The sequence below is a fragment of the Aotus nancymaae genome, unplaced genomic scaffold (assembly GCF_030222135.1).
Source record: "Aotus nancymaae isolate 86718 unplaced genomic scaffold, 86718_ANA_hifiasm-v0.15.2.pri h1tg000083l, whole genome shotgun sequence".
Lineage (NCBI taxonomy): Eukaryota > Metazoa > Chordata > Mammalia > Primates > Aotidae > Aotus > Aotus nancymaae.
Genome location: NW_026988498.1, coordinates 7112109 through 7129067, shown reverse-complemented (window position 1 = coordinate 7129067; position 16959 = coordinate 7112109). Strand labels below are relative to the sequence as shown.

The 16959-nt window shown below is 42.3% G+C and overlaps 1 protein-coding gene across 15 annotated transcripts in view; it reads right to left on the bottom strand.

The window, feature by feature from the left end:
* CELF2 (CUGBP Elav-like family member 2) overlaps positions 1–16959 on the bottom strand; it is an 854489-nt gene that overhangs the window by 171515 nt on the left and 666015 nt on the right. The window lies entirely within an intron of this gene.

Sequence of the window (16959 nt, the reverse complement as noted above, 5' to 3'; positions counted from 1 at the left end):
CGAGCAGAGCCGCGGGAGCACAGGGCAGCGCCCCGCCGCCTGTCACCCAGGGCGTGGACATCTTGGAGGCTCGGGAGGCAGCTGCAAGTTAAGTGCAGGTCTAGCTCTGCAAGGCTGCCATCAACGCATCAGCGCGTTATCAGCCCTACCCTGGCTGTGGCTGGGAAAGAAAGGCAGAGCTAGATGCCTGCTGGATTTCTCTCCCTCTCCCTGCCCCGCCCTCCGCCCCACCGCCCTTTTTGGGAGGTTTTTGGAATAGAGGAGAGAGGTGGTAATAATAAAGTCACATGGAAAGAAAATGAAACACTTGGCAGTCTGTCAGATGACTAATGCAAGATGCGGGTGATGAATTTGCAGAGTGCGCGAGGCATCCATGTGTGCATCAAATTAGTACGTTGTTGCTACTCAGAATGGAAAGCGGTCCAGCTATGCAGCTCTGCGCAGCTGATTGGCTGCCCACGCTGGAGAAAAAGGCCGGAGCTGGGAGGGGGCTCCCCTTTAAAAAGCACATTGTTTATGGGACCCAGGCACAAAGGGTTTAATTCAGAGAGGCAAAGGAGATCTCAGAATTGCCTGCTTTGTGCTGGGTTAAAAAAAAAATAAAAAAAGAAGCCCCAGAAAGTTGAGTTCCCACTAAAGGACACTGAATATTTCAAATCTTTCACACTCCATAAATTGTTCTCTGTATATCTGACTTCCAGATGTTGCACTTGAGTTCTAAACAATCACACGTTTGGGAGAGAAAAAAAGAAAGTCTGCCTTTTCTTCTCCCAGCTTCAGTAAATATTTGGGGCTGACAGAGAGCACAACCATAAGCTTTTGCATATCAGTCCCCCTCAACGCTGTTTCCAAAATCCCCATTTGGAAGAAAATGCTGTATAGAGCCTGCGATTCTAGTCACCATCAAGTAATCCGATGATGAACATGTCTTTTTTACTTGCCCCCACCCTCCTTTGAGCAGGAATAAACAGTAGAGCAAAACCACATACCCTCTTCCCCCACCCCCCACCTCCAAATATGCCCTGAACCCAGCTACTCTGCCAAGTGACAAGGCTGAATGCCTCTCGGCAGCACTCATTTGCAGCACTGTGCTCTTGCTCCAGCTTCTCGGCCTGTGAAAATAGAAGGCACTGAAACAAAGGAGGAACGCTGCCCCTATAGAGCCTCCTCCAACAGTACGCCCACCCCAAGAAGCAGAGAGGTCAGAAAGGGGACATGTTAACTAAAACTAAACTGCAAGGGCCAGGCGTGATTTCACTGTAGCCTCCTGGTACTACCAAGAGGGTAGACAAAGATCTTACAGAGAGCTACTTATTTGGTTAAAATGAACCATCAGACAAACAAACCATCAGAATATTTTAAATCTGCTGTGGGCCTAGGATGGTCCTAAGTCCCTAAAAAGAAGATACTTACTCATGGTTAAAAAACCAGAAACCTATGGAAAGGAGAAACCCTGAATGAGATTCAACCTGAAGAGTAAAGTGATGCCAAATACTCTTCGCTAGGTCCCAGCTTCAATTTCTGCTTCTTTGTATCCCCCTATTTTACCACTTTATTTTTTATCCTTGAGATAAACAATCAGACTGTCTAACTTGAAGCACTTTCAGAGCTTGCGATAATCAACCTTATTGTTATAAAAAATGTTCTGCTGAATAAAATATTGAGTACAAAATCTTCTCTCAACAATTTTGCTGTAATGTAATGCTTGTTTATATTAGAGCTAGATTGTTTATCTTGTTCTTATGCACCTATCCTTTTCAAATCGCTCTTTGAGAATTCAATAAACACTTTAACCCTGTGAATCTGGGGCTGAGCGGGGCTGAGGTGGTGGAGTCCCTGGCAGTATAGCAGGTCTTGTTCACACCCTGTCAGGGGTTGAGTGTGTGGCAAGACTTATTTCTGGGACAGGAAAGACTTGTGGTTACTGCTGTTGACACCCAGCTAGAATGTAAAGAGGAAGCTTTGCCACAGGTCTCAGCTAACAGAAAACACAAGTTCAAAAATTGGGGCTATTGCCCTCATCTGCAGAGCACATAATGTAACACAATGGAGAATGGAATGGCAGTGTACTAGAGTTCTAGGGTCTGAACTCAGAATTCTAGAGCAACTATCCTCCATGCTTCTGCAAATGAGAGGCCACTTATTCTTTCTCAGAAAATACAAACTCACCAAGATGCATCAAGTAAGGAAAGCTGAGGAGCTGTCCTATGCCTCATACCTCTGGCCTGTATGTGGCAAGGTGGCCATGTATAATTCATCCCCATGAGCCATGCTTCACCCCCATGCATAGAGACTCCTCATCTTGAGGCACTGTAGCACAGTGGCTCTGAGTTCTGGCATCACCACTTCCTAACTGTGCTACTCTGGGCTCAGACTCTTCATCCGTTAAATGGGGATAGCGAACTCCATCTCAGACTCATGTGCTTAATACAGTACATGGCACAAAGTAAGGGCTCTTTCAGTGTCAGCTATTCCTACTGTTAATTCCTTCTTTGTATCTGTGAAGCATGTGAAATGAGTGACCATCAAAAATCTACTTTTCAATTCAAAATTTTTACAGTAAAGACTATAACACAATTCCTATCCTAAATAATAATGTGTATTTTAGTGATCACTTACATAGCAAATACTGTGATATGTACATTTTTTTCAATCCTCCCTTTAGGTTACTTTGGAACCCACGTTTACTCAGTCACATAGTGTGTCTCCATCTCCACAGACTCCCTTCTTCTCTGTTCCTGCATAGTCACCCGTGAGCACCTCTCATCTGCATCTACATCCTTGCCATGCTACCTGCCCTTTTGGAAGTAACTTTTCCAAAGATTTGCATTAAGTTCTAAGGGCAGGACAATCCCTTTCTTAAGAAAATCCAATTATGTCCGCTTGTTGTTTAAGTTAAAAACCACCCCCGAACAGCTTCCTGATCAAAAGCAAAACAGGTGGTCCTGTCCCACCGATCACCTTCCCGGCGCTACCGCGTTACATGCCCTGAATCCCGACAGTGCTGCAGCAGCATGGTTTACTCCCTTCTCATCCACCCAACCGAATCCTGCTCTGGATTCCCAACTCCCTCCCTGGCTGATGCTCGTGTTTAGAGGAGACTCACTGAATTCTTTTGTCCTCATGGGGCTGTAGCACTGACACTGCTAAGCAAGCCAGACATTATGTGTTCAACAGTTGAACCTTTGGAGTTACGTGTCCAAAACCAAGGAGAGTCAATATGCTCTTCAAAGAGAGGTAATTACAGGAACAGACAGCCCAGATCTAAGCAAGACCCTTGAGAAGGTGTCCTATTTGCAAGGATCTCATCTTGGGCTTAGAAAACCAGACTAGCTTGCTCCTCTTCACTCTCTAGACATTCTCAACACCCAGTACAGTGCCTCTCACAGTCCAAGAATTTACATCCAAATTCAAGTAATATTTATTGAGGGGCTACTCCATGCCAGAAACCGTTGCCAAGTACTCAATATACAATACTCTCAACAGCTCCCACTGGAATCATTATCGGTTTTGGAGATGAACCCAGTGAGAGTCACAGAGATATACTGACTTTTCCAATGTCACACAAAAGGTGCCTAGGGAATGTGGATACAATGAGAGGTGAAGGTCAGCTGTCTTGGTTTCATGTTCCATGAGCTATGTTTCTCTAGGTTGATGTTTCCCAACTCAGTGACCACTTGCAGGCCCCGGACACAGGCGCACACATCTCTGCTGGCACCCTGCCTGCAAACTGCAATGAGATCCCTGGTGCCAATTCTGCTAGTACCCTTGGCAAGAAGCCAGCTAGAAGGCTCTTCTAAGACAAAGCCATATGGAGTAAGACCACAAGTCTGCGAGCACTACGCCAGTGGGCAATGGTATTACCCGTGTCACAGTCAAGATGAAAATGAAATGACGTTTGGAAAAACAATGGGTGCTTACTTTTTAGTTTTAGCCCAGGCACTGACCTACTTCCCTATTTTAAAAGAAAAAGAACTAGATCAACAGAGTACATGCAAAATCTTCTGAGGTTCCTCTAGGCAGTAAACTATTATAAAAATCATAATAATTGATTCAACATACTATTATTTTTACTAGTTTTAGGACAACAAACTTTTATAAGGCCCAGTGATTTGCAGGCTTCCTTTGGGAGAAAGAAAACAAAAGAATTAAAATTTCTATTCTTTTTTATCTTGTTCTGTGGGTGACTTTCTGTGTTGCATTTCCTTTATTTATATAAAAAGAAGAACAAACTTACAAAATGGCTGTAAGAATTGCCAAATGGCTATAAATTATACTAATGCTAAAAGACATAAAAAGTCATCTTCAGAATGCACACTAAATTAAAAAGTATATAAAATGATTGTCTTAGAAAAATTGTGTATAAAGATAGAAAATCTGCCTAGTAGTTATTAATAATCTTATTACTCCAGTACTTTTTTTTTCTTGGATCCTTGGGATAATCCACATCAGTGTGACCCAACCCCATGCCATCATGGAAACGTTCTATATCTGCACAGTCCAATGTGGTAGCCACTAGCTACATGTAGCTAGGAATTACTTGAAATGTGGTTAATGCAACTAAGGACTGGATTTTTAATTTTATTTAACTTCAGTTTACCTAAATAGCTATAGATGCAAATACATTTGTCCTCTGCTTGTTTTGTACTGATTGGAGTTGAGATTGATCTAAACGTATCATTGCATGGGAAGTTTGCTTTGGAAACACAAGAATATGGGGCCCAGAAAGCCCCATCGGTGCTTGAGGCCCTCAACGGCAGGTCAGCGAACAGTGGGCCAGCAGGCCTTAGTTCTCATCCTGACTCAGCAAAAACTTCACTGTGGGATCTGAGGCTAATCATGTAACCACTCTGTGCCTCGGTTTCCTCACTCATAAAACAAAGCAAGATGATAGGTCCCACCTGGCTCTTAATTTCTATAATCCTGTGGCTATAGTCTGGACTCAGAGATTCATGGAAAAGATAATTGAGATAATATAATGATCTGCCTGAAACTTTGTTGTGATCTTGCCTGTGTCCCATTCAGTCCTCCCAGCTCACAGGTGACACAGGCTACCGGCCAGAGAGCTGACAAGGTGTCACCGGCACTTTGGAGAGCAGCCTGGAGGATCAGACAAGCTGCTGAGTGGCTGGTAAATGGGGGTGCTGCCACAGCCCCACCTCGCTCCATGTATGCCAGTGCCCTTCCTAATGTCCTAACTGTACTCCCATCATCTCTGTAGCTAACAAACCACTCGTTCAAAGGGCTCAGGAATCGTTTTTTAATATCACTTGTACTTAAGTAATAGCACATGAAGAAACAGGCTTTGTTTGGTTATTACAGGAAACTGTCCAAGACTCAGCTGCTTAAGGCAAAAGCAGAAAAAACCTGGCGATGCGCCTGGTGCCTCTGGCGGGCAACAGGACGAACATGAAATTCATTAATATTAACAATCTCTACACTGTCCATTTTGGTGTTGCTTAAGAAGAGAAATCTCTTCCCAACAGACTGGCAGTGGGGCAGCTGAGGTCCAACTATCAGTTCCTTCCCACCCTGTACAATGAAGAACACATTAGAAACTCAGGCCCCACCCTTGGGAGGCTCTCTGTCCGCTAAACTTAGTGCCGCAGCCTGTCCATTTAGGAAGAGGAGTCAGTGGCCACCCGACCTGGAGCTCTGGGAACTGCAAGTTCCTTTGCAAATGCATTGCTTCACGGTTATCAGGAAGAAAGCCTCTGTCTTCCGTGACTGCCTTTCAGCCGGGCAGAGTTTGCCACCATTCTGACACAGCTGTCTTAACTGCAGTGGCATCCTGGGTTGCTGAAAACTTTGGGTAAATTGAACAAAATGTTTTGGTTATCAGTTACACCACCAAAAAGCTGTGAAAATAATGATACTCCCCTATTTAGCTGGAAGATATTGTTACCATTTATCATGTGTAGTGAAACCTTTTGAGTCACAGCCACATAAATTATGGAATGAGGCCCCAAATCTCTGAGATGGCCACACATCAGCTAGTGAATCCACACAGAAAATTAACCAGAGCAAATACCCTTAACAGGACAAAGTCAAAACCCTTCTTCAGATGGTCAAATTGTCATTAAATAGCTTGAGCTCCTCTGAAGAAAAGTTTCAGATTTCCTATATGTACACATACATACATTACCATAAGCTCAATCCTGTACTTTGGCAAAATTAAAAAAAATAGTTTCTTAAGATGGTACAGGACATCATTGTTATTCCCAGACAATTGAGAACACATCTGTGTTCTTGGGGACAGGCATTCTGCTGGATTACCAGAACACATTCTGCTGAACTGTGTTCGGTCGGAGGTCTCCAATGCTTGCCAGGGTAAAATGCATCCAAGACTCATAGAGAACTATTTCTGCAGAAAAAGTCACAGAACATAGGTACTTGGACTCACCAAGTAAAAGGGAAACCTTATTACCTTATCTCAACTTGACTGCTAGTAAAGGCACAAAGCTGGAAAACCCCCACAAAGAAGTAAATCTGGAGACATCTAGGGAGTGCCTGATGGCTGAACAGACAGTAACTCTCCCTGGGAAGGGAGCAAGGCAGCGGCGAAAGACAGGCCTCACCCAGGCAACTCATTTCCTTCCGTGATTTATCAGAAATAGTTCAGTGGACTTCAGGGCCAACCAGGAGGCATTCACACAGGGAGAGGCAGGTGTTTTAGATGAACTTTTAGAAACGGCAACAGGGAAATAATCATCACAAGGAAGATTATTGAAGGCTTCACATTCTCAAAGTGCTTTAGGGGTACACACCAATGAATCCTCTCCCCTGTGGTTGAGATCACTGTGACTACCCCTCATTTTACAGACAGGAAATTCCTCCAGGAGCCCCTGCTTCTATAGCAGATCTAGGGTATCCTTCCAGCCTGAACTTACCTGCCAAAGGCTGGATGCTGCTGAAGTCACCTGTTTGCTATGGGCAACTAATTGAAAATGGCTCTGGATGATTGACAGGAGACTGGTTTGGCCATCAGTTAACTATAAAGAGAATCCTTATAAAATGATAAGATGAAGGCAAAGGTAGGGGGACACTCAACAGGAGCCTGCACTTCCCAAGATGAAGAATGATTTTTAACACAAGTGTCCCCACTGCATCCACAGTCCAGCAACAAATGATGAAAGTACAGGACCCACACCAGGAGGGGCAACCACCGACATGACATCTGATTCCCTTGTACACTAGGTTGTGGCGACTGTGCTTCTCAAGGCAGGTAACTTCTGCTTTCACTACTGGTGAAGATACTTTGCCTGGACTTATTTATGCAAGAGAATACGGTCAGAGTGGATTCACAACCCTCTTCACACACTTCAGAAATATGGATGGTGAAAGTGAATTATTCCCCTTTGCAGAATCTCAAACAGAATTGAGGTTTACTCTGAGTCCTTTTTTTTCCTTGTCATTCTCAGTTACTGAACATTTGCTTTATGTCAGGCACAGTGCTAGGTTTGAAGGTGAGGGAGGTGAAGAACAGGTTATGTCCTTCTGCTGCTCACGGCCAATTAGAAGAGACAGACATGGACACAACACGAAACTAAAATCCAGCATGCTAAGGCCTGCAATAGAGCAATAAATAAAGGCCTGGAGTAAGGCAGAAACAAGTGACTCATTAAGCCACGGGATTGGGCATTGGGCATTCTAAATCATGCCGCATCCCTGTGGCCAATGTTTAAATAACATCTGGGGCGGGGGTGGGGTGGGGGCAGATATCAAAGCCAAAAGATGACAGGCTTACACCATTTCACTTAGTTGGCAATGGGACTGAAAAGAAACAAAAAATTGGGGAGAAAAAGGTGGCCCTAACAAGGAAGGGAGTTGGGAAGGCAGGAAACGCAGCCCCAGAGCACCGGTCCTCTGCAACTACGCATGTGTGAGAGACGCAGAAGCACCAGCACAGAGCCCGGTTCCGATGGCAGTCACGTGCACCGCCAACCTCGCACCAAGGGCACAGCTTCATTCCGCCACCTGCACTTGAAATGCCACCTCCTGGAGCTTGTCCCACAAAGGCCCTTCCATTTCCACCCTTCACTCTTGCACGCTGTGCTAATCCTATGGAGAACTCACCCATTCTCAAGTATTTGAAAGTAACTGCCCTCATCTTAACCATTAAACTCTAATCCCACAGCACATTCTGGCACCACCTCAAATCAGCACACCTGAAGTTCATCTCTTCCTGTCTTCCTTTCCTCCAATGAGGTTTTAGGCTCAACTTCCCTGTCTTTCTTACTGGCTGAAACTCCCTCCCGAACCAAGAATCTATGACCAGGAACAGTGCTGCAGCACACAGAACATGCATGTAATGCAGACTGACTGCTTGCTCTGGGCTTTCTCTTCTGATTGCAGAACCTCAGAAACAGTGATTCACTGAATCCCCATCAAGAGCATGGTGGAAGTGTGAAATCCTGGAGACAGGGATGTCTTCTTCAATCAATCATTTAATCAATATTTATGAAGAGACTCTGACAAATTCAAGGTGCTGGGGATACTGTTAATTACTAAAGTGGGGTAAAACAGCATTTATGGAGTTATATTCTAGAGTAGGCATGAAATAGGCAAATAAGTAAATGTTATCATAGATTAAAAAGAACATTTCGAGAGAGAAAAATGAAGCACGCAAGGGAGGAGGTTGCTGGGTATTAAATAAGGGGGCTGCAGTATTACATAAGGTGGTCAGGGAAGGGCTCATCTGGAAGGTGAGGAGAGTCCCAGTACATCCTCAACACACATTTACTGAATGAATGGATTTAATACAGGGAGTGAGAAGTCTTCAAAGTTGTAAAATTAAATCATATGTCATGTGATCCGTCACCACTATTATGCAGAACCACGTTATTGCGTCCAGTGCTGTCCTATTAAATTCGAGAGTCAATACACCTATTACCAGTCTGTGACTGAGTCATGCCTATTTTTCTCTAAATGCCCACTGGGTTCACTTGTCCCTGCACAGCCACCATTCTGATTCTGGTTATCCTCTCGTTCTCACCACATTAATGTAAAACCACTTGGTGGGCTTTCCTACTTTGGACTAAAGGACAAAGGCGCCGCATCGCTGACCTTTGTGCTTGCCTGGCATTCAGAACTCTGCCTACTTTTCTGTCAAATGTTGATTATCTGTCCATTTATTATTCATTTTATCATCTATCGATGGCAGAATTTAATCTCAGGCTGGTCTCTCCCAGCCTGCTTTTGGCCTACCTTTCTCGGTTGTAAATGATGTGTAATCAAGGAATACAACTGAAATGAAATGCCAGGCTAAGGAAGGCAGCCAGCAGCATGAGGTCTGATGTGAATGCACTGGACATTATGGACGCCACTGTCTCCTTCCACTGATCTGGAAAATCAAAAGTTGACAGTCCATGGGAACTAATTACGTCACGTTAATGACAGCAGTTTAGAGAGAAAACAGAATCCACTTGTGAAGAGAGGTACGTATTTATTACATTCAAATATACTGTCATTTTCCCAAAAAAGCCTTCAAACTCCAATATTTGTAAATGGCCAGCATAAAGAAAAAAATGATCTTAGAGCAGCCAGAAATGTATTTATCACAAAGTTCCCATCAGGATGTTCATGCCCTTTGAGCTCTTTGGCAAACTCAACCCACTCCTCAAAGATTTCTCATGCTGGTTTTTTCACAGCCTCATCAGCTGCATTTCAAACCCACAGGGGAAGCCAAGTGGCAAAGCAAAGGGAGGCTCTGCAACAAGCAGGCCCATGTCCTGGTGGGGACGGACACCAGCATCTGAAATAGCCTCATGGTGAAAGCCCACCCGTAGCAGGGACTGAGATGTATTCCCTAGCCATTCCCAAGGACAGTGGCCCAGCAGAATTATTAATTTGCATAATGACAAGCTTGTCTCATCTAACAGGTCACATTAAGCTCAACAAATTCCGCTTAAGGAGGCCGGGAAATATATCATTTATTTTAAGAAGCATTCATTCAAAATGAGACAACAAAGAGAATTGGTGCCTTAAAGGAGAAGCTTTCAACTGTACTGCAAACTTAGCTAATCAGACTGAGTCATTCCTCAGGGATAAGCGGAGATATTACTCTCGTTCTCACACAGCAGCGTATTAAATGTTGAGATCTGTGTACCATCTAATTTGCTGTCATTAAATGCAGCAACTGACTGCCTAAACTCTTCGGCTTTGTTTGGGTTAATGTTGACTAAGTATTCTGCTCCGTTTTTCCCTACCTGTGATTGTTTTTGTTGTTTTGTCTAGGAGAATTAAGGGTGATGGGTGGAGTACAAGGGAGGAGTGAGCTGTTCCCTTTGGGGAGTTTGTTTTTCAGTCAATAATGTATCACAAATCCAGAAATAAACTTTAATTCTTTCTCTTCAGCACATCACAAAAGATGATTGGTGAGGTTTAAAAATTGGAAATAAAAGGCCGCAAAGAGATAACTGTGATAGCACTAAAGGGGCAAGCACACATTTTCTACAATTTTCCTGTCCCGACATAACAAAAGGCAACCAGATGCATTACAGTGACTGCACTGAATTCCTAGACAGCAGTTCAAAACATGCACCTCTTACAGTCTAAAGAAACTTGCAAGACGACTTCTAGCGTTCTCTGCAGGCCACTTCATCCTGCATGTTCCCCTTCCATGCAAATATACTGGTCTGTCATGCTACAAAACCACATCTCAAGAGGCAAAGTCCAGATGCCATTCTACTTCACTAGTTTTTAAATCCCTAAATTGTATCTTAAGATGAAATCAGTATCAAATACTACATTTTGATTTGGAAAGCTATAGGTCCTCTTTCTTTTCTTCTTTCTCTCTCAGCAAGTCATAAATTTCATTTAGCATCTTAAATCACCAATTAAAATAGGCTTTGACATTTAATTTGCTTATTTCTTAAAACACACACCATCAGATATAACCCCTGAAACAAACAGGAGTAAAAGTAGAATTATGTGCTAAATTAGAATGGCTATTACACTAAGAAGCTGAATATTATTATATCAAAATTCCCCATAGTTGATTTTTTTAAAGCCATTTCTTCATTTTTTGACACTACATCTGGCACAATGAATACAGATGATCATGTGTTTATATATCTGTCTAACTGCCTTTCCCAAACACAGCCAGATGGAGTCTTTCAGAATCAAATTAATTTCAGATTAATTCACTCTGGACCCACTCCAGTTTCATGACTCTTTGCTTTGAGGCACCAACCAAATTGATGTGAAGTCATCAACTTGAAAGAGCACAGGTTCCTCGATATCAAGGGGAAAAAACTGTACAATTCTGTGGTTGCTCCCCCTACCCAAAAAGAAATCCGTTTAGGTACCACAAGATGCCAGTTTCACAGTGTCAAAATCACCCAGGTAGAATTTTTCCTCTTGGATCCAAATAAGATCACGGTTAATTGTACATCAAATATTCATAATGCCTTTAGATAATTCCAGTGAAAATTAGCATCTCCATTAGTAACAACAGCACCAAGGATGTTACAGTAAAGTTGCCACATAAGCAGAGTCAGGTACAACCTGCGACACAAGAGAGTTAATCGTAAATGCACAAAGTGCATGTTCTCTGTCTCTAGCTGTAGCTACTGAAGGAACTATAAACAAATGTAGCCAGGCTTTGCATGCTGTCAATCTTGGTGGATGCCTTTATTATCCTACTTGTTTCAATTGCAATTTGGGTTTCCATGGAGACACAACAGTCAGCTCTAGAAAATTATAAGATAAATGTCAGACGGTGATAACGGTGTTAATGAAGCTTCGGTGACAAGCAGCTCTGTGCTTCAAGTAATAAGCCTATTTTCTATTAGCATATGTATAACCTGTCAAAAAATACCTGGAAGAAGATATTCAAAAATATCTATCTATATTTAAGAGGAGATGGGTGAAAGGCCCTTCTAGAATGGCTTAAATGTGGTGGGTCAACCTGAACAACAAAAAAAAATTAAACTGCCAGTTTCTTGGGAAAATTAGGCATGAGCCACGGCTCTAAATGAAGTTTTAGCTGACATTCAGAAATACCTGACTTCACTGGGTCATAAAATTTTTTCTTATAATGTGGTCCAGGTAATCTGTTTTTGTTTCTGGAAGCTAAGAGCTCTACTCACTAAGTCTGACTGTGGAAGATTATGAGCTTTAGAGAAATCAATGCCACAGCCAACCTCATGGCACCTGGACTGATGGAGCCCACCTCCTCCCTTGGTGCTAGGTTGCTGGATAACTCTAATTGGATTGCCAGAATCCACAGCCATCCCTGCCTATTCCACAACCAAACAGGTGCTACTGAAATTTTAGCAGGTCAGAGAAACTGACAACTGTGACAAGAGTTATGTAAGTTTGATGCATTCTGAAGACACAAGTTGAGACTCTGGAATTGTGAACTATAGCACAGTTCAAGGGAAGATGGTACAAAAAGTAACTGAAGGAAAAATTTCCTTTTTTGGGAGGAAAGATTACTAAGGAATAAAGCAGATATTTATGTTTTGTTCAAGAATGTCCTTTAGGATTCTGAGTTAAAAGGTGACAAGTTAAAAGGGTGGGAGGTTAAAAGGATGACAATTTTGTAAGTCACAGTCTCTCCAGAAAGACAACACAGACTTGTACATGGTAGCTTCTCTTGCATAGTTAATGCTATTTGACACCTTGCCATAATCCCATCATTTAATTCTTTCCACCATATTTTTTCTCATTTATTTAACAACTTCTTCCTGAGAATCTACTTGGTGTCAGGCTCTGTGTTCAGAACATAATGATCAACAACACGTTGTCACTGCTTTTATATTCTTCATTGTTTAGTAGCTTGTACAACCTAATGTTCAAAGTCTTGAATGAGGTGTCCCAAAGTTCTATTCTTTCTGTCTAAAGTTTGGTCCATTCACAAGTGACTCTGTATGTTTTTGCGGGCCACAGAAACTCTCTGGTTACACATGTGCATCTGGAACAGTCCATGTTCTCTCCTATCCACTCCTTCCTACTTGACTCCTTCTTCCCAAGCCCATTCTTCAGGAAGAAAAATAACAGGAGTCAAACCCAAGGACTAGGATATAACTGGGCCATGGTACTAGGGTCAGGACTTTCGGTGTAGCTTTTGAAGAAACTACAGACATTCTTGCTCCCTGCAAGGCATTTCTTTTTCTCTTTAGAAAGCTCTCTTGTAACTCTGTAAGGCTTATGTAGACTATCCCAGGCCCGTCTTCTACTCAGAGAGTGGGGTACTTCGCTCATGTTGCAAGATCTAGCATGACCAGAGTAAGACTCAGGGTGGAGTGGGAAAAGAATGAATGGTTAAGCAGACACCCTTGTTTTTAGGAGAAAGAATATTCTATTTTTCCTAAAAATGTTTAACTACACTTTTTTTCCCTTGACTCAATTCACCATGAAATGTAAAGATCCAGGGACTCAAGTCAGGGTTTGGCCCAGAAAAAACAGTCTCATTCCTCCTTTTAGTTCCAGGCTAAAAAGATCTTTTGCTCTCTTATGGCCAGGTGGCTCTCAGGTGTCATAGGTTCTATAGCAAGGCTCATGGCCATACATAGGGTCCCCTGTGTATAGATACTGATACACCTCTAGGAATAAGGTGATGGAGGAGTCTAGAGTTCAAAACTCTATCCACCTTGCCAGAAGACAAAATAAAAACAATACAAAACAATCAATCCATAAACTGTCGACAACAGCAAAATCCTACAATACCATGACTGACTCTTATGTTCTCTCTTTCCGGGTTATCCCATCCATGGAAAACATACAGAAGAAAAAACAACTCAAGCACACACGAAGCCCAGGACACTAGCAATATGATTCTTTAACAAGGGCCAAAGTGGTAATCTGAATCCAGGGAATATACAGGAAAAGCCATAAGGTTTATATTTAATAACTTGATTTGGACTATTGGACCAGAGGTGGAAAACTTTCAGTTGTAAATTAAAGCTTAATATTATGCTACTAAAAACTGGGTGGGGAAACAGCTGTGGTCATGGCAACAGATTACAAACAGCATGCCTTTCTTACCAACAAGTTTAACCAATTAAATAGCCTCATTCTTTTAACCAATGTTCTTTACTTACTTTTGCTCCTGGACTTTTTATGATCTCACAACATTCTTGAAAGGTGATGCGGAGTTGAATATCTAAAGCCAAAAAGTCACCTATAATCATTATTGTTGGTATTTGTACACTACTGAAATAATTACTGTTATTTTTAATAACTACACAAAGCATCACACTGTAGTTCTTCAGTGTTAAAATGACAGGTCTAGAGTGGAGCCCAAAAATTAATCATAATTTTTCTGAATTGATAATATTTGCTACATAGACTCCTTGGAGAGAAGGGAGTTACACATGTGAGAGAAGCAAACAGATTATAATTTAAGCGTGGCATGGCACAGCACAGCATCAAAAGTGAATGCAAAGTGAAAGCTGAAAACAAACAGCTGCCTAAGTGTTGTGTTCTCTTCCCGCCGGTTGACATGGAGAGGTTTGGGTACACAGAGGCAACCCAACTGCAGATCTGAAAGACGCAGCTCAGTGTAACCACTGTTGGTTCAACCATCATTTCCACTTTGAATGGTGTCAAAAGTATCTTTTAGATTTTAGGTTTGTATGTTTGTCCTTGCAGACCATTTTATAAGGGCAATCAAACAAAAGACAGTGAATGGGAATTCCCACATCAATGAATTCATTTAAGTATGACTATGAAGGAAGTCTTTCCAAAACAAGGAGGATTGCAAGTTTCTCTAAGACACGGCATGTAGTATTCATGTTTAGAGAGCAATGCACACACTTACTATGCTAGGAAGAGCATCACAAAGTAACCAGGTCAAAATAAAGATTATAAACCACAAAAAGTGTGATACCTGTTCTCTTGCCTTCAGCTCTACATTTTCTTTGAAAATCACAGTGTGTGAGTGTGTGTGTGTGTGTGTGTGTGTGTGTGTGTCTTTCCTAGATTAGTGACTGAGGGAAAACGAACTCCTTGGAAAGATGTGTGTCTTATGTTAGTAAAAACAACAATGAAACAGACATCACTGATGCTGAAAACTAAAAACTCACCAAGGACAGGATGATACAGAAATATTAAAAACAAACCATATTACTACAAAAACAATTTTAATTCCCCTCCCAGGGTCATATGGAATCAATTTTGGAAACCACCTTTCCCTTGGGAAATTTAACTGTGTGAACTTTTCTGTGTCCGTAGTATCAGGAATATATTTAACAGGGGAAAGGCACTAGGGGTTTTGGAGATCAGCTGACTAGCATTGAATACCTGAACACAGTATATTTCCACTGGGGGAGATGTAAGATAATGAGGTAACTTCCTAATTATGTGCTTATAATGACACACACACTTTGCAATAAGCTTGTTTTTGAGGCTTCCATTCAGAGGTTTCATTAACAACCCAAAGAATCACAATCTCTGTGGACAGCTTGGAAACATTCTCCCTCAGCACACAGGAACATGAGAAGCCAAAGCAAGTCACTGAGAGCAGAGCACAAGAGATGCAGCAGTAAAAGGAACACCAAACGTATCCCGAAGCCACCGTCACAAAGTGCAAAGCCTCAGGTTTATTTCGTACACTGCTTCTGGAAATCCCACTTCCCTTGGCCACGGGGCTCATATTTACTTTATAGAAAAGATTTGTTCTTCAGGAATTTTCACCTAGATGACATGAAACCCAGAGATCTGGGGATTCAACTATATGGGAATAAAAAATGCAATAAAACTGCATCAGTTGGTGAGGGTAGGGGAAATCTCCTTAAAATACGAGTCAATAGGCCAGGCACGGGGGGCTTACACCTGTAATACCAGCACTTTGGGAGGCTGAAGTTAAGGGGGGATCACCTGAGGTTAGGAATTCAAGACGAGCCTGGCCAACATGGCAAAAATCTGTCTCCACTAAAAATACGAAATTAGCTGGGTGTGGTGGCACACACCTGTAGTCCCAGCTACTTGGGAGGCTGAGGCATGAGAATCGCTTGAACACAGGAGGTGGAGGTAGCAGTGACATGAGATTGCACCACTGCACTCCAGCCTGGAGACAGAAGGACACTCCATCTCAAGAAACAAAAACAAAACAAACAAAAAAGCACCTGTCAATAATGCCAGTATGGTGGCAGGGAATGCGGAGCATTCACAAGGAGAGTACTCTCCTAAATGGGTTAAAACTCAGGATAAATGGGTTCCAGCTCAGACCCAGTTCCCTAGTGATACCAGAGTGATGAGGTTTATTGAGGCAATTTTTAATACACTAACTGGCCTTTATTGACAGGCTACTGGGCTTGTTTTCTGGGTTTTTTGGTTTTTAAAACAATAATCGATAACAACAAGGGCAACTAGCCTGGCTGGCTGGAGCGAGATATTGCTCTTTCCCCCCTTAATTAACAAAAACATTCCAGAACCCTGACAGAGAAGAATAATGGTGAAATAAATTATGGAACCACTTATGTATGAAACCATACATTATTAAAACTACTTTAAATAGGTCCTTAATCTAAATAAAGATGGTCATTTTAGGAAGCCAAGCATCTCAAGAATCAGAAATAACACAATGTTATTGTGACCCAAGTTATAAAAGGTGGACCGCTTTGCCAGCAGACAGCGAGAATATCAAACTGCCCTTGACTATGATTAAAATTCATTTACAGCTCTAACACTGGATGAGGCTCAGCTTCAATTATTTACAGGCCTGTACTTCTGTTGGTTAAAGATTGGAGAAAGAAGCATATTGGGCAAAACTCACTACTAATATTTACACTTGGCCTATCCCAGACCAGTCAGCAAAAGCAATGCCTTCCATTCTGTACTGTGTGACGGCAGGCACAGGCCTCCACTGGCAAAATCTCAACAATGAGCAATGCCCACAGCTTAGGGTTCTCCCTGTCACCCAAAATACCACCAAAATACCAATCTCAGTATGGCTGAAATACCTTTGACTCTCTCGATTGTAATGCAAGAGGCATTAATGCACACACTTAG